The sequence below is a fragment of the Syngnathus scovelli genome, chromosome 3 (genome assembly GCF_024217435.2).
Source record: "Syngnathus scovelli strain Florida chromosome 3, RoL_Ssco_1.2, whole genome shotgun sequence".
Taxonomy (NCBI): Eukaryota; Metazoa; Chordata; class Actinopteri; order Syngnathiformes; family Syngnathidae; genus Syngnathus; species Syngnathus scovelli.
Genome location: NC_090849.1, coordinates 1,974,139 through 1,991,647, shown reverse-complemented (window position 1 = coordinate 1,991,647; position 17,509 = coordinate 1,974,139). Strand labels below are relative to the sequence as shown.

General features: G+C 43.7%; 1 protein-coding gene across 5 annotated transcripts in view; it reads right to left on the bottom strand.

Moving 5' to 3' along the window:
- ydjc (YdjC chitooligosaccharide deacetylase homolog) overlaps nucleotides 1–1,272 on the bottom strand; it is a 94,792-nt gene extending 93,520 nt beyond the window's left edge. For 4 of the 5 annotated variants that reach the window (XM_049762427.2, XM_049762422.2, XM_049762429.1 and 1 more), the window contains exon 1: nucleotides 1,104–1,272. The gene's annotated coding sequence lies outside the window, so the exon portion shown is untranslated. The remainder of the gene's footprint in view (nucleotides 1–1,103) is intronic. The other variant, XM_049762425.2, reaches the window with a different exon arrangement.
- Nucleotides 1,273–17,509: the final 16,237 nt, after the last annotated feature.

The following is a 17,509-nucleotide window of genomic DNA, read 5'->3' as shown; positions in this document are numbered from 1 at the left end:
ACCTATCCATACATGTAAGATTTATAATTATTTAATTATTTTGAATGGCCTCTGTGGACAACATTAGCATTTTTATGCTACCATAAAAGTCGCTAGAAGTAGCTGCAGTGACTCCGTGCCAGTGGAGCATCCCCGCCCGCCTACCACCGTTTTGTCGATCACATTGTGTGTTTCTTGTTGACCCGTCGTCAAACTGGTTTATGGCCATGGGGGCCATGGCGTAACTGTCGGGCTGTGCCCCATACACATGGCCATGACCAATATGTTTCAGGGATTTTCTGAATGGAACAAAATAATGATTTACATAGGTAACATACATGTTTTTAAAATAAGAATGCTTGAGGAAGCGGCAGTACTAAAAGTATTGAAGTACATGTACATTTATTTAAAAAGTAAATAATTTGAATATTTCATATGACAATTGGAGATCAGTGGTATCAGACCTATCCATATACATAGTTTTTGAATTATTTGATTATTTTTTTTATGCCATCTGTGGACAATATTACCATTTTTATGCTAAATAAAAACAAAGTTATAATTCAAATATTTTATATGAAATTATTAGAGCATTATTAGAGCTATATACATAAAAGAAAATATAAAATATAAAAAAAGAGCAGGTTAAAATTTACTTTGAGGGTGTGCTTTTTTTAGGCGTTTTAGGGTAGAAATGACCAGAATAATGAGATTGAAGTTAAGGAACAATAAGCAGTTAATTTAAGTATTTAATTTTCTTCATAATAGTGCGTTTTCTTTCGTTTCTAATTTGCATTACACTGATACTGAATTTATTAACCACGTGTTTTTAAGTGTTTTTTGTAAGTATAACCTTATTTGGGGTCTGGAACGTTTTAATTGTATTTCCATTAATTCAAATGGAAACATTACCTCGTTTCAGATTATAAACAGGGTCACTGAAACAGATTTGTAACATGAGGTTCCACTGGGTATCGGTATTGGCACACAGACACAACTGCATGTAGTGGCAGGGAACTTCCTCCCAGAAAAAGAAATAAAAACGTATAAGAAATCCAGCTACACTTAAATTACAACTTAATATAAGTATTCTGACATAAAATATGTGAGAGTTGTCCACTTACCATGGCTGTTTAAAAAATTACGTAAATGTTCGACTTTCCAGTGTAACGTCGTGTTTTCGGTGTTCAACAAACAAGGAAGTACGGCACGTATTTAAAACTCCACGGATTGGTCAAATTTTACAACGTTGCCATGACGTAGGGTATCGTCACTGATTGGCTGGGTCATAAACACGTGTGGTTCTTCATTCTCGAAGGTAGGACATTCGTGGATGAAAGTCGGAAGTCGGGATTTCCCAAATTTTGACCTCATAGTGTTCGAGGCAAATGTCAACAACAAACAAAGTCGGCTGATTCAAAGGGATTTTTGTTTGCGTTTATCACACAATTTGACCTCAAACAAACCCTCTAAGCTGAACTCGGGGTCCTTTTTTCCGATTTCGCAAATCTGACCTCACAGTTCAAAGGGGTGTTCTCGTGCACTTTTCCTAGTTGGAAGTCTGTACAAATATAAGAATCTATTTTATTATTTAATGATGCGTTTAATAATTTTGTGGCACCTTTATTTATTTGTTGACTTGATTTAATTCCATATCAAGATTCAAGAGTTTTTATTCACCATGTTTGAGCATGCCAAACAAGGAATTTGACTTTGGTAAATTACAGCCTCTGTTCAACATTTAGGTGATTAACAACAACAGTCATATTTAATTAAACAACTAATTAATTCTTTTTTTATGAAACATTTTAAGGTGTATTTATTTATTTTTATCTTTTGGTCCTCCATAGTTGCTATGATTCAGATTGAATGTTTACATTTTCGTTTTGAAAATCGGCATAGTTGTATCATTGCTGCCTGATCAACCGGAGTCAAAGTCCTTGTTTGGCATGCACACACTTGGCCAAGAAAGCTGATTCTGATTCTGGCGACTCAAGGCTGAGTTTACAAGAGCTTACAGAAGATTTTCGATTATTATTAGGGTTTTCTGAGCGCAATTTTATTGACAACCTAATCTTTTGTAGAAATGACATTTTGGTGGTAGTGATTGTGTTTATTTGCTTGTTAAGAGGCTTTGAGTAGGACCTTGGACTGGTTACAGAGTTGAGCAGAAAAGCTTTTTGTTTGCAAATCGTGTTTAGTTTGTCAAAAAACATATCAACATTTAACATCATTATGCTGGCTCTGTCTTTACAGAAATACCACTTGATGTAAAAATTTGCGATTAAATCACTGCATGGCTTAGCGCCTTCATATCTCGTCGACCTAGTAATTCCTTATGTTCTGTCTCGTAACCTTCGTTCGCAAAACGCTAGTCTTTTAGTTACACCGAGGGCCAAGAAAATGTCTGCAGGGTCTAGAGCATTCTCTATTCGGGCTCCAGAGCTTTGGAATGCCCTACCAATGGATATTAGAACTACTACCTCAGTAGAAACATTTAAGACACGTTTAAAGACACATTTCTATGAGATGGCCTTTAACTAACTTGTAGTGGCCGATTTGGCCAGAGTTTGTTTTGTTCTCTCTGCCCACCCCCTCCCTGGCTGGGGAGGGGGTTAGGTGGCTCAAAAGCTGATAGCGGCTAGCTGGATTCTCGGGGACCAATTCAAGATGAAAAAACTGCAGCTCAACCTCCTTGAAGACACTGCCAGGACAATCGAGGGCACCTCCGACATCCATTTTTTCATAGATTTTCATATTATGTATTATTTGTGCCCTCTCTGCATCCATTACAACCTGGTGATCCTGAAAGGGGGATCCTTCCATCTGTGGTCCCTTCTCAAGGTTTCTCATTTTCCCCTGGCAGAGTTTTTTTGAGTTTTTCCTTGCCCTTTTGGGAGCTTAAGATCAGGGGATGCTTTGAGAATAATTGTCAATTTTGGCTATGTGAAGCCCTTTGAGACTGTTTGTGATTTAGGGCTATACAAATAAACTTGACTTGACTTGACTTGACTTGACTTGACTTGACTTGACTTGACTTGACTTGACTTGACTTGACTCTGGGTGGCCTACACTGCTCAAATGAACGTAGCCTCAACAAGAATCTGTGGAATCACCTTTCCGTAACATATGATTCAAGATATGATCCATTCTCTGTCCCACTTGTCCCCAGCTGTCATCGGACAGTAGGCGGGGGACACCCTTGTTAGAAACATTTTATATATATGTTATCAGGGGATGCTTTGAGAATAATTGTCAATTTTGGCTATGTGAAGCCCTTTGAGACTGTTTGTGATTTAGGGCTATACAAATAAACTTGACTTGACTTGACTCTGGGTGGCCTACACTGCTCATATGAACGTAGCCTCAACAAGAATCTGTGGAATCACCTTTCCGTAACATATGATTCAAGATATGATCCATTCTCTGTCCCACTTGTCCCCAGCTGTCATCGGACAGTAGGCGGGGGACACCCTTGTTAGAAAAATTGTATATATGTATGTTATCATGCGTTCTCTAATGAGTACTTATTCATAATGTTACTGCTCAGTATGCTTGCTGCTTTGGCTTGCTTATTCTTATCTTGTGCAACAGAACAGAAGGATTACGGCTGGGTCAGGAGCGAGATGACGGTTGTGTCAAACAAGATACTGCTGACATCTCAGCAGAAAAATGACGTCCACCACATTTTCTCGACGAGCTGAGCACGTTTTCTGAAATGTGCTCCTCCCATCACTCTGGTTGGGTGCGCATAGTAAAAAGTGCTCTTGGCAGCTAGAGAGTGCCGCGTTGACCACTGCGCATGAAGAAATAACCACCTGCAACGTTTGGTTTAGGTTTTAGGTGCATTTTTAATTTTATTGCTTAAATCGCATTTTCTCGACGAGCTGAGCACGTTTTCTGAAATGTGCTCCTCCCGTCACTCTGGTTGGGTGCGCATAGTAAAAAGTTCTCTTGGCAGCTAGAGAGTGCCACGTTGACCACTGGGCATGAAGAAATAACCACCCGCAACGTTTGGTTTAGGTTTTAGGTGCATTTTTAATTTTATTGCTTAAATCGCATTTTCTCGATGAGCTGAGCACGTTTTCCGAAATGTTCTCCTCCCGTCACTCTGGTTGGGTGTGCATAGTAAAAAGTGCTCTTGGCAGCTAGAGAGTGCCGCGTTGACCACTGAGCATGAAGAAATAACCACCTGCAACGTTTGGTTTAGGTTTTAGGTGCATTTTTAATTTTATTGCTTAAATCGCATTTTCTCGACGAGCTGAGCACGTTTTCTGAAATGTGCTCCTCCCGTCACTCTGGTTGGGTGTGCATAGTAAAAAGTGCTCTTGGCAGCTAGAGAGTGCCGCGTTGACCACTGAGCATGAAGAAATAACCACCTGCAACGTTTGGTTTAGGTTTTAGGTGCATTTTAATTTTATTGCTTAAATCGCATTTTCTCGACGAGCTGAGCACGTTTTCTGAAATGTGCTCCTCCCGTCACTCTGGTTGGGTGCGCATAGTAAAAAGTGCTCTTGGCAGCTAGAGAGTGCCGCGTTGACCACTGCGCATGAAGAAATAACCACCTGCAACGTTTGGTTTAAGTTTTGGGTGCATTTTTATTTTATTGCTTAAATCGCATTTTCTCGACGAGCTGAGCACGTTTTCTGAAATGTGCTCCTCCCGTCACTCTGGTTGGGTGTGCATAGTAAAAAGTGCTCTTGGCAGCTAGAGAGTGCCGCGTTGACCACTGCGCATGAAGAAATGACCATCTGCAACGTTTGGTTTAGGTTTTGGGTGCATTTTTAATATTATTGCTTAAATCGCATTTTCTCGACGAGCTGAGCACGTTTTCTGGAATGTGCTCCTCCCGTCACTCTGGTTGGGTGCGCATAGTAAAAAGTGCTCTTGGCAGCTAGAGAGTGCCGCGTTGACTGGTGCGCATGAAGAAATAACCACCTGCAACGTTTCGTTTAGGTTTTAGGTGCATTTTTAATTTTATTGCTTAAATCGCATTTTCTCGACGAGCTGAGCACGTTTTCTGAAATGTGCTCCTCCCGTCACTCTGGTTGGGTGCGCATAGTAAAAAGTGCTCTTGACAGCTAGAGAGTGCCGCGTTGACCACTGCGCATGAAGAAATAACCATCTGCAACGTTTGGTTTAGGTTTTAGGTGCATTTTTAATTGTATTGCTTAAATCGCATTTTCTCGACGAGCTGAGCACGTTTTCTGAAATGTGCTCCTCCCGTCACTCTGGTTGGGTGCGCATAGTAAAAAGTGCTCTTGGCAGCTAGAGAGTGCCGCGTTGACCACTGCGCATGAAGAAATAACCACTTGCAACGTGTGGTTTAGGTTTTAGGTGCATTTTTACTTTTATTGCTGAAATCGCATTTTCTCGACGAGCTGAGCACGTTTTCTGAAATGTGCTCCTCCCGTCACACTGGTTGGGTGCGCATAGTAAAAAGTGCTCTTGGCAGCTAGAGAGTGCCGCGTTGACCACTGCGCATGAAGAAATAACCACCTGCAACGTTTGGTTTAGGTTTTGGGTGCATTTTTAATTTTATTGCTTAAATCGCATTTTCTTGTCGAGCTGAGCACGTTTTCGGAAATGTGCTCCTCCCGTCACTCTGGTTGGGTGTGCATAGTAAAAAGTGCTCTTGGCAGCTAGAGAGTGCCGCGTTGACCACTGCGCATAAAGAAATGACCATCTGCAACGTTTGGTTTAGGTTTTAGGTGCATTTTTAATTTTATTGCTTAAATCGCATTTTCTCGACGAGCTGAGCACGTTTTCTGAAACGTGCTCCTCCCGTCACTCTGGTTGGGTGTGCATAGTAAAAAGTGCTCTTGGCAGCTAGAGAGTGCCGCGTTGACCACTGCGCATTAAGAAATAACCACCTGCAACGTTTGGTTTAGGTTTTAGGTGCATTTTTAATTTTATTGCTTAAATCGCATTTTCTCGACGAGCTGAGCACGTTTTCTGAAATGTGCTCCTCCCGTCACTCTGGTTGGGTGCGCATAGTAAAAAGTGATCTTGGCAACTAGAGAGTGCCGCGTTGACCACTGCGCATGAAGAAATAACCACCTGCAACGTTTGGTTTAGGTTTTAGGTGCATTTTTAATTTTATTGCTTAAATCGCATTTTCTCGACGAGCTGAGCACGTTTTCTGAAATGTGCTCCTCCCGTCACTCTGGTTGGGTGCGCATAGTAAAAAGTGCTCTTGGCAGCTAGAGAGTGCCGCGTTGACCACTGCGCATGAAGAAATAACCACCTGCAACGTTTGGTTTAGGTTTTAGGTGCATTTTTAATTTTATTGCTTAAATCGCATTTTCTCGACGAGCTGATTACGTTTTCTGAAATGTGCTCCTCCCGTCACTCTGGTTGGGTGTGCATAGTAAAAAGTGCTCTTGGCAGCTAGAGAGTGCCGCGTTGACCACTGCGCATGAAGAAATAACCACCTGCAACGTTTGGTTTAGGTTTTCAGGTGCATTTTTAATTTTATTGCTTAAATCGCATTTTCTCGACGAGCTGAGCACGTTTTCTCAAATGTGCTCCTCCCGTCACTCTGATTGGGTGCGCATAGTAAAAAGTGCTCTTGGCAGCTAGAGAGTGCCGCGTTGACCACTACGCATGAAGAAATAACCACCTGCAACGTTTGGTTTAGGTTTTAGGTGCATTTTTAATTTTATTGCTTAAATCGCATTTTCTCGACGAGCTGAGCACGTTTTCTGGAATGTGCTCCTCCCGTCACTCTGGTTGGGTGCGCATAGTAAAAAGTGCTCTTGGTAGCTAGAGAGTGCCGCGTTGACTGCTGCGCATGAAGAAATAACGACCTGCAACGTTTGGTTTAGGTTTTAGGTGCATTTTTAATTTTATTGCTTAAATCGCATTTTCTCGACGAGCTGAGCACGTTTTCTGAAATGTGCTCCTCCCGTCACTCTGGTTGGGTGCGCATAGTAAAAAGTGCTCTTGGTAGCTAGAGAGTGCCGCGTTGACCGCTGCGCATGAAGAAATAACCACCTGCAACGTTTGGTTTAGGTTTTATGTGCATTTTTAATTTTATTGCTTAAATCGCATTTTCTTGACGAGCCGAGCACGTTTTCTGAAATGTGCTCCTCCCGTCACTCTGGTTGGGTGCGCATAATAAAAAGTGCTCTTGGCAGCTAGAGAGTGCCGCGTTGACCACTGCGCATGAAGAAATAACCACCTGCAACGTTTGGTTTAGGTTTTAGGTGCATTTTTAATTTTATTGCTTAAATCGTATTTTCTCGTCGAGCTGAGCACGTTTTCTGAAATGTGCTCCTCCCGTCACTCTGGTTGGGTGTGCATAGTAAAAAGTGCTCTTGGCAGCTAGAGAGTGCCGCGTTGACCACTGCGCATGAATAAATGACCATCTGCAACGTTTGGTTTAGGTTTTGGGTGCATTTTTAATTTTATTGCTTAAATCGTATTTTCTCGTCGAGCTGAGCACGTTTTCTGAAATGTGCTCCTCCCGTCACTCTGGTTGGGTGTGCATAGTAAAAAGTGCTCTTGGCAGCTAGAGAGTGCCGCGTTGACCACTGCGCATGAAGAAATGACCATCTGCAACGTTTGGTTTAGGTTTTGGGTGCATTTTTAATTTTATTGCTTAAATTGCATTTTCTCGACGAGCTGAGCACGTTTTCTGAAATCTGCTCCTCCCGTCACTCTGGTTGGGTGCGCATAGTAAAAAGTGCTCTTGGCAGCTAGAGAGTGCTGCGTTGACCACTGTGCATGAAGAAATAACCACCTGCAACGTTTGGTTTAGGTTTTAGGTGCATTTTTAATTTTATTGCTTAAATCGCATTTTCTCGACGAGCTGAGCACGTTTTCTGAAATGTGCTCCTCCCGTCACTCTGGTTGGGTGCGCATAGTAAAAATTGCTCTTGGCAGCTAGATAGTGCCGCGTTGACCACTGCACATGAAGAAATAACCACCTGCAACGTTTGGTTTAGGTTCTAGGTGCATTTTTAATTTTATTGCTTAAATCGCATTTTCTCGACGAGCTGAGCACGTTTTCTGAAATGTGCTCCTCCCGTCACTCTGGTTGGGTGCGCATAGTAAAAAGTGCTCTTGGCAGCTAGAGAGTGCCGCGTTGACCACTGCGCATGAAGAAATAACCACCTGCAACGTTTGGTTTAGGTTTTAGGTGCATTTTTAATTTTATTGCTTAAATCGCATTTTCTCGACGAGCTGAGCACGTTTTCTGAAATGTGCTCCTCCCGTCACTCTGGTTGGGTGCGCATAGTAAAAAGTGCTCTTGGCAGCTAGAGAGTGCCGCGTTGACCACTACGCATGAATAAATAACCACCTGCAACGTTTGGTTTAGGTTTTAGGTGCATTTTTAATTTTATTGCTTGAATCGCATTTTCTCGACGAGCTGAGCACGTTTTCTGGAATGTGCTCCTCCCGTCACTCTGGTTGGGTGCGCATAGTAAAAAGTGCTCTTGGTAGCTCGAGAGTGCCGCGTTGACTGCTGCGCATGAAGAAATAACCACCTGCAACGTTTGGTTTAGGTTTTAGGTGCATTTTTAATTTTGTTGCTTAAATCACATTTTCTCGACGAGCTGAGCACGTTTTCTGAAATGTGCTCCTCCTGTCACTCTGGTTGGGTGCGCATAGTAAAAAGTGCTCTTGGCAGCTAGAGAGTGCCGCGTTGACCACTGCGCATGAAGAGATAACCACCTGCAACGTTTGGTTTAGGTTTTATGTGCATTTTTAATAGTATTGCTTAAATCGCATTTTCTCGACGAGCTGAGCACGTTTTCTGAAATGTGCTCCTCCCGTCACTCTGGTTGGGTGCGCATAGTAAAAAGTGCTCTTGGCAGCTAGAGAGTGCCGCGTTGACCACTGCGCATGAAGAAATAACCACCTGCAACGTTTGGTTTAGGTTTTAGGTGCATTTTTAATTTTATTGCTTAAATCGCATTTTCTCGTCGAGCTGAGCACGTTTTCTGAAATGTGCTCCTCCCGTCACTCTGGTTTGGTGTGCATAGTAAAAAGTGCTCTTGGCAGCTAGAGAGTGCCGCGTTGACCACTGCGCATGAATAAATGACCATCTGCAACGTTTGGTTTAGATTTTGGGTGCATTTTTAATTTTATTGCTTAAATTGCATTTTCTCGACGAGCTGAGCACGTTTTCTGAAATGTGCTCCTCCCGTCACTCTGGTTGGGTGCGCATAGTAAAAAGTGCTCTTGGCAGCTAGATAGTGCCGCGTTGACCACTGCGCTTAAATCGCATTTTCTCGACGAGCTGAGCACGTTTTCTGAAATGTGCTCCTCCCGTCACTCTGGTTGGGTGCGCATAGTAAAAAGTGCTCTTGGCAGCTAGAGAGTGCCGCGTTGACCACTGCGCATGAAGAAATGACCATCTGCAACGTTTGGTTTAGGTTTTAGGTGCATTTTTAATTTTATTGCTCAAATCACATTTTCTCGACGAGCTGAGCACGTTTTCTGAAATGTGCTCCTCCCGTCACTCTGGTTAGGTGCGCATAGTAAAAAGTGCTCTTGGCAGCTAGAGAGTGCCGCGTTGACCACTGCGCATGAAGAAATAACCACTTGCAACGTTTGGTTTAGGTTTTAGGTGCATTTTTAATTTTATTGCTTAAATCGCATTTTCTCGACGAGCTGAGCACGTTTTCCGAAATGTTCTCCTCCCGTCACTCTGGTTGGGTGTGCATAGTAAAAAGTGCTCTTGGCAGCTAGAGAGTGCCGCGTTGACCACTGAGCATGAAGAAATAACCACCTGCAACGTTTGGTTTAGGTTTTAGGTGCATTTTTAATTTTATTGCTTAAATCGCATTTTCTCGACGAGCTGAGCACGTTTTCTGAAATGTGCTCCTCCCGTCACTCTGGTTGGGTGTGCATAGTAAAAAGTGCTCTTGGCAGCTAGAGAGTGCCGCGTTGACCACTGCGCATGAAGAAATGACCATCTGCAACGTTTGGTTTAGGTTTTAGGTGCATTTTTAATTTTATTGCTTAAATCGCATTTTCTGGACGAGCTGAGCACGTTTTCTGAAATGTGCTCCTCCCGTCTCTCTGGTTGGGTGCGCATAGTAAAAAGTGCTCTTGGCAGCTAGAGAGTGCCGCGTTGACCACTGCGCATGAAGAAATAACCAACTGCAACGTTTGGTTTAGGTTTTGGGCGCATTTTTAATTTTATTGCTTAAATCGCATTTTCTCGTCGAGCTGAGCACGTTTTCTGAAATGTGCTCCTCCCGTCACTCTGGTTTGGTGTGCATAGTAAAAAGTGCTCTTGGCAGCTAGAGAGTGCCGCGTTGACCACTGCGCATGAATAAATGACCATCTGCAACGTTTGGTTTAGGTTTTGGGTGCATTTTTAATTTTATTGCTTAAATTGCATTTTCTCGACGAGCTGAGCACGTTTTCTGAAATGTGCTCCTCCCGTCACTCTGGTTGGGTGCGCATAGTAAAAAGTGCTCTTGGCAGCTAGATAGTGCCGCGTTGACCACTGCGCTTAAATCGCATTTTCTCGACGAGCTGAGCACGTTTTCTGAAATGTGCTCCTCCCGTCACTCTGGTTGGGTGCGCATAGTAAAAAGTGCTCTTGGCAGCTAGAGAGTGCCGCGTTGACCACTGCGCATGAAGAAATGACCATCTGCAACGTTTGGTTTAGGTTTTAAGTGCATTTTTTATTTTATTGCTTAAATAGTGTTTTCTGGACGAGCTGAGCACGTTTTCTGAAATGTGCTCCTCCCGTCACTCTGGTTGGGTGCGCATAGTAAAAAGTGCTCTTGGCAGCTAGAGAGTGCCGCGTTGACTGCTGCATATGAAGAAATAACCACCTGCAACGTTTGGTTTAGGTTTTAGGTGCATTTTTAATTTTATTGCTTAAATCGCATTTTCTCGACGAGCTGAGCACGTTTTCTAAAATGTGCTCCTCCAGTCACTCTGGTTGGGTGCGCATAGTAAAAAGTGCCCTTGGCAGCTAGAGAGTGCCGCGTTGACTGCTGCGCATGAAGAAATAACCACCTGCAACGTTTGGTTTAGGTTTTAGGTGCATTTTTAATTTTATTGCTTGAATCGCATTTTCTCGACGAGCTGAGCACGTTTTCTGAAATGTGCTCCTCCCGTCACTCTGGTTGGGTGCGCATAGTAAAAAGTGCTCTTGGCAGCTAGAGAGTGCCGCGTTGACCACTGCGAATGAAGAAATAACCACCTGCAACGTTTGGTTTAGGTTTTGGGTGCATTTTTAATTGTATTGCTTAAATCGCATTTTCTCGACGAGCTGAGCACGTTTTCTGAAATGTGCTCCTCCCGTCACTCTGGTTGGGTGCGCATAGTAAAAAGTGCTCTTGGCAGCTAGAGAGTGCCGCGTTGACCACTGCGCATGAAGAAATAACCACCTGCAACGTTTGGTTTAGGTTTTGGGTGCATTTTTAATTGTATTGCTTAAATCGCATTTTCTCGTCGAGCTGAGCACGTTTTCTGAAATGCGCTCCTCCCGTCACTCTGGTTGGGTGCGCATAGTAAAAAGTGCTCTTGGCAGCTAGAGAGTGCCGCGTTGACTACTGCGCATGAAGAAATAACCACCTGCAACGTTTGGTTTAGGTTTTGGGTGCATTTTTAATTTTATTGCTTAAATCGCATTTTCTCGACGAGCTGAGCACGTTTTCTGAAATGTGCTCCTCCCGTAACTCTGATTGGGTGCACATAGTAAAAAGTGCTCTTGGCAGCTAGAGAGTGCCGCGTTGACCACTGCGCATGAAGAAATAACCACCTGCAACGTTTGGTTTAGGTTTTAGGTGCATTTTTAATTTTATTGCTTAAATCGCATTTTCTCGACGAGCTGAGCACGTTTTCTGAAATGTGCTCCTCCCGTCACTCTGGTTGGGTGCGCATAGTAAAAAGTGCTCTTGGCAGCTAGAGAGTGCCGCGTTGACCACTGCGCATGAAGAAATAACCACCTGCAACTTTTGGTTTAGGTTTTAGGTGCATTTTTAATTTTATTGCTTAAATCGCATTTTTCGACGAGCTGAGCACGTTTTCTGAAATGTGCTCCTCCCGTCACTCTGGTTGGGTGCGCATAGTAAAAAGTGCTCTTGGCAGCTAGAGAGTGCCGCGTTGACCACTGCGCATGAAGAAATAACCACCTGCAACGTTTGGTTTAGGTTTTGGGTGCATTTTTAATTTTATTGCTTAAATCGCATTTTCTCGACGAGCTGAGCACGTTTTCTGAAATGTGCTCCTCCCGTCACTCTGATTGGGTGCACATAGTAAAAAGTGCTCTTGGCAGCTAGAGAGTGCCGCGTTGACCACTGCGCATGAAGAAATAACCACCTGCAACGTTTGGTTTAGGTTTTAGGTGCATTTTTAATTTTATTGCTTAAATCGCATTTTCTCGACGAGCTGAGCACGTTTTCTGAAATGTGCTCCTCCCGTCACTCTGGTTGGGTGCGGATAGTAAAAAGTGCTCTTGGCAGCTAGAGAGTGCCGCGTTGACCACAGCGCATGAAGAAATAACCACCTGCAACGTTTGGTTTAGGTTTTAGGTGCATTTTTAATTTTATTGCTTAAATCGCATTTTCTCGACGAGCTGAGCACGTTTTCTGAAATTTGCTCCTCCCGTCACTCTGGTTGGGTGCGCATAGTAAAAAGTGCTCTTGGCAGCTAGAGAGTGCCGCGTTGACCACTGCGCATGAAGAAATAACCACCTGCAACGTTTGGTTTAGGTTTTGGGTGCATTTTTAATTTTATTGCTTAAATCGCATTTTCTCGTCGAGCTGAGCACGTTTTCTGAAATGCGCTCCTCCCGTCACTCTGGTTGGGTGCGCATCGTAAAAAGTGCTCTTGGCAGCTAGAGAGTGCCGCGTTGACCACTGCGCATGAAGAAATAACCACCTGCAACGTTTGGTTTATGTTTTAGGTGCATTTTTAATTTTATTGCTTAAATCGCATTTTCTCGACGAGCTGAGCACGTTTTCTGAAATGCGCTCCTCCCGTCACTCTGGTTGGGTGCGCATAGTAAAAAGTGCTCTTGGCAGCTAGAGAGTGCCGCGTTGACTGCTGCGCATGAAGAAATAACCACCTGCAACTTTTGGTTTGGGTTTTAGGTGCATTTTTAATTGTGTTGCTTAAATCGCATTTTCTCGACGAGCTGAGCACGTTTTCTGAAATGTGCTCCTCCCGTCACTCTGGTTGGGTGCACATAGTAAAAAGTGCTCTTGGCAGCTAGAGAGTGCCGCGTTGACCACTGCGCATGAAGAAATAACCACCCGCAACGTTTGGTTTAGGTTTTAGGTGCATTTTTAATTTTATTGCTTAAATCGCATTTTCTCGATGAGCTGAGCACGTTTTCCGAAATGTTCTCCTCCCGTCACTCTGGTTGGGTGTGCATAGTAAAAAGTGCTCTTGGCAGCTAGAGAGTGCCGCGTTGACCACTGAGCATGAAGAAATAACCACCTGCAACGTTTGGTTTAGGTTTTAGGTGCATTTTTAATTTTATTGCTTAAATCGCATTTTCTCGACGAGCTGAGCACGTTTTCTGAAATGTGCTCCTCCCGTCACTCTGGTTGGGTGTGCATAGTAAAAAGTGCTCTTGGCAGCTAGAGAGTGCCGCGTTGACCACTGAGCATGAAGAAATAACCACCTGCAACGTTTGGTTTAGGTTTTAGGTGCATTTTAATTTTATTGCTTAAATCGCATTTTCTCGACGAGCTGAGCACGTTTTCTGAAATGTGCTCCTCCCGTCACTCTGGTTGGGTGCGCATAGTAAAAAGTGCTCTTGGCAGCTAGAGAGTGCCGCGTTGACCACTGCGCATGAAGAAATAACCACCTGCAACGTTTGGTTTAAGTTTTGGGTGCATTTTTATTTTATTGCTTAAATCGCATTTTCTCGACGAGCTGAGCACGTTTTCTGAAATGTGCTCCTCCCGTCACTCTGGTTGGGTGTGCATAGTAAAAAGTGCTCTTGGCAGCTAGAGAGTGCCGCGTTGACCACTGCGCATGAAGAAATGACCATCTGCAACGTTTGGTTTAGGTTTTGGGTGCATTTTTAATATTATTGCTTAAATCGCATTTTCTCGACGAGCTGAGCACGTTTTCTGGAATGTGCTCCTCCCGTCACTCTGGTTGGGTGCGCATAGTAAAAAGTGCTCTTGGCAGCTAGAGAGTGCCGCGTTGACTGGTGCGCATGAAGAAATAACCACCTGCAACGTTTCGTTTAGGTTTTAGGTGCATTTTTAATTTTATTGCTTAAATCGCATTTTCTCGACGAGCTGAGCACGTTTTCTGAAATGTGCTCCTCCCGTCACTCTGGTTGGGTGCGCATAGTAAAAAGTGCTCTTGACAGCTAGAGAGTGCCGCGTTGACCACTGCGCATGAAGAAATAACCATCTGCAACGTTTGGTTTAGGTTTTAGGTGCATTTTTAATTGTATTGCTTAAATCGCATTTTCTCGACGAGCTGAGCACGTTTTCTGAAATGTGCTCCTCCCGTCACTCTGGTTGGGTGCGCATAGTAAAAAGTGCTCTTGGCAGCTAGAGAGTGCCGCGTTGACCACTGCGCATGAAGAAATAACCACTTGCAACGTGTGGTTTAGGTTTTAGGTGCATTTTTACTTTTATTGCTGAAATCGCATTTTCTCGACGAGCTGAGCACGTTTTCTGAAATGTGCTCCTCCCGTCACACTGGTTGGGTGCGCATAGTAAAAAGTGCTCTTGGCAGCTAGAGAGTGCCGCGTTGACCACTGCGCATGAAGAAATAACCACCTGCAACGTTTGGTTTAGGTTTTGGGTGCATTTTTAATTTTATTGCTTAAATCGCATTTTCTTGTCGAGCTGAGCACGTTTTCGGAAATGTGCTCCTCCCGTCACTCTGGTTGGGTGTGCATAGTAAAAAGTGCTCTTGGCAGCTAGAGAGTGCCGCGTTGACCACTGCGCATAAAGAAATGACCATCTGCAACGTTTGGTTTAGGTTTTAGGTGCATTTTTAATTTTATTGCTTAAATCGCATTTTCTCGACGAGCTGAGCACGTTTTCTGAAACGTGCTCCTCCCGTCACTCTGGTTGGGTGTGCATAGTAAAAAGTGCTCTTGGCAGCTAGAGAGTGCCGCGTTGACCACTGCGCATTAAGAAATAACCACCTGCAACGTTTGGTTTAGGTTTTAGGTGCATTTTTAATTTTATTGCTTAAATCGCATTTTCTCGACGAGCTGAGCACGTTTTCTGAAATGTGCTCCTCCCGTCACTCTGGTTGGGTGCGCATAGTAAAAAGTGATCTTGGCAACTAGAGAGTGCCGCGTTGACCACTGCGCATGAAGAAATAACCACCTGCAACGTTTGGTTTAGGTTTTAGGTGCATTTTTAATTTTATTGCTTAAATCGCATTTTCTCGACGAGCTGAGCACGTTTTCTGAAATGTGCTCCTCCCGTCACTCTGGTTGGGTGCGCATAGTAAAAAGTGCTCTTGGCAGCTAGAGAGTGCCGCGTTGACCACTGCGCATGAAGAAATAACCACCTGCAACGTTTGGTTTAGGTTTTAGGTGCATTTTTAATTTTATTGCTTAAATCGCATTTTCTCGACGAGCTGATTACGTTTTCTGAAATGTGCTCCTCCCGTCACTCTGGTTGGGTGTGCATAGTAAAAAGTGCTCTTGGCAGCTAGAGAGTGCCGCGTTGACCACTGCGCATGAAGAAATAACCACCTGCAACGTTTGGTTTAGGTTTTCAGGTGCATTTTTAATTTTATTGCTTAAATCGCATTTTCTCGACGAGCTGAGCACGTTTTCTCAAATGTGCTCCTCCCGTCACTCTGATTGGGTGCGCATAGTAAAAAGTGCTCTTGGCAGCTAGAGAGTGCCGCGTTGACCACTACGCATGAAGAAATAACCACCTGCAACGTTTGGTTTAGGTTTTAGGTGCATTTTTAATTTTATTGCTTAAATCGCATTTTCTCGACGAGCTGAGCACGTTTTCTGGAATGTGCTCCTCCCGTCACTCTGGTTGGGTGCGCATAGTAAAAAGTGCTCTTGGTAGCTAGAGAGTGCCGCGTTGACTGCTGCGCATGAAGAAATAACGACCTGCAACGTTTGGTTTAGGTTTTAGGTGCATTTTTAATTTTATTGCTTAAATCGCATTTTCTCGACGAGCTGAGCACGTTTTCTGAAATGTGCTCCTCCCGTCACTCTGGTTGGGTGCGCATAGTAAAAAGTGCTCTTGGTAGCTAGAGAGTGCCGCGTTGACCGCTGCGCATGAAGAAATAACCACCTGCAACGTTTGGTTTAGGTTTTATGTGCATTTTTAATTTTATTGCTTAAATCGCATTTTCTTGACGAGCCGAGCACGTTTTCTGAAATGTGCTCCTCCCGTCACTCTGGTTGGGTGCGCATAATAAAAAGTGCTCTTGGCAGCTAGAGAGTGCCGCGTTGACCACTGCGCATGAAGAAATAACCACCTGCAACGTTTGGTTTAGGTTTTAGGTGCATTTTTAATTTTATTGCTTAAATCGTATTTTCTCGTCGAGCTGAGCACGTTTTCTGAAATGTGCTCCTCCCGTCACTCTGGTTGGGTGTGCATAGTAAAAAGTGCTCTTGGCAGCTAGAGAGTGCCGCGTTGACCACTGCGCATGAATAAATGACCATCTGCAACGTTTGGTTTAGGTTTTGGGTGCATTTTTAATTTTATTGCTTAAATCGTATTTTCTCGTCGAGCTGAGCACGTTTTCTGAAATGTGCTCCTCCCGTCACTCTGGTTGGGTGTGCATAGTAAAAAGTGCTCTTGGCAGCTAGAGAGTGCCGCGTTGACCACTGCGCATGAAGAAATGACCATCTGCAACGTTTGGTTTAGGTTTTGGGTGCATTTTTAATTTTATTGCTTAAATTGCATTTTCTCGACGAGCTGAGCACGTTTTCTGAAATCTGCTCCTCCCGTCACTCTGGTTGGGTGCGCATAGTAAAAAGTGCTCTTGGCAGCTAGAGAGTGCTGCGTTGACCACTGTGCATGAAGAAATAACCACCTGCAACGTTTGGTTTAGGTTTTAGGTGCATTTTTAATTTTATTGCTTAAATCGCATTTTCTCGACGAGCTGAGCACGTTTTCTGAAATGTGCTCCTCCCGTCACTCTGGTTGGGTGCGCATAGTAAAAATTGCTCTTGGCAGCTAGATAGTGCCGCGTTGACCACTGCACATGAAGAAATAACCACCTGCAACGTTTGGTTTAGGTTCTAGGTGCATTTTTAATTTTATTGCTTAAATCGCATTTTCTCGACGAGCTGAGCACGTTTTCTGAAATGTGCTCCTCCCGTCACTCTGGTTGGGTGCGCATAGTAAAAAGTGCTCTTGGCAGCTAGAGAGTGCCGCGTTGACCACTGCGCATGAAGAAATAACCACCTGCAACGTTTGGTTTAGGTTTTAGGTGCATTTTTAATTTTATTGCTTAAATCGCATTTTCTCGACGAGCTGAGCACGTTTTCTGAAATGTGCTCCTCCCGTCACTCTGGTTGGGTGCGCATAGTAAAAAGTGCTCTTGGCAGCTAGAGAGTGCCGCGTTGACCACTACGCATGAATAAATAACCACC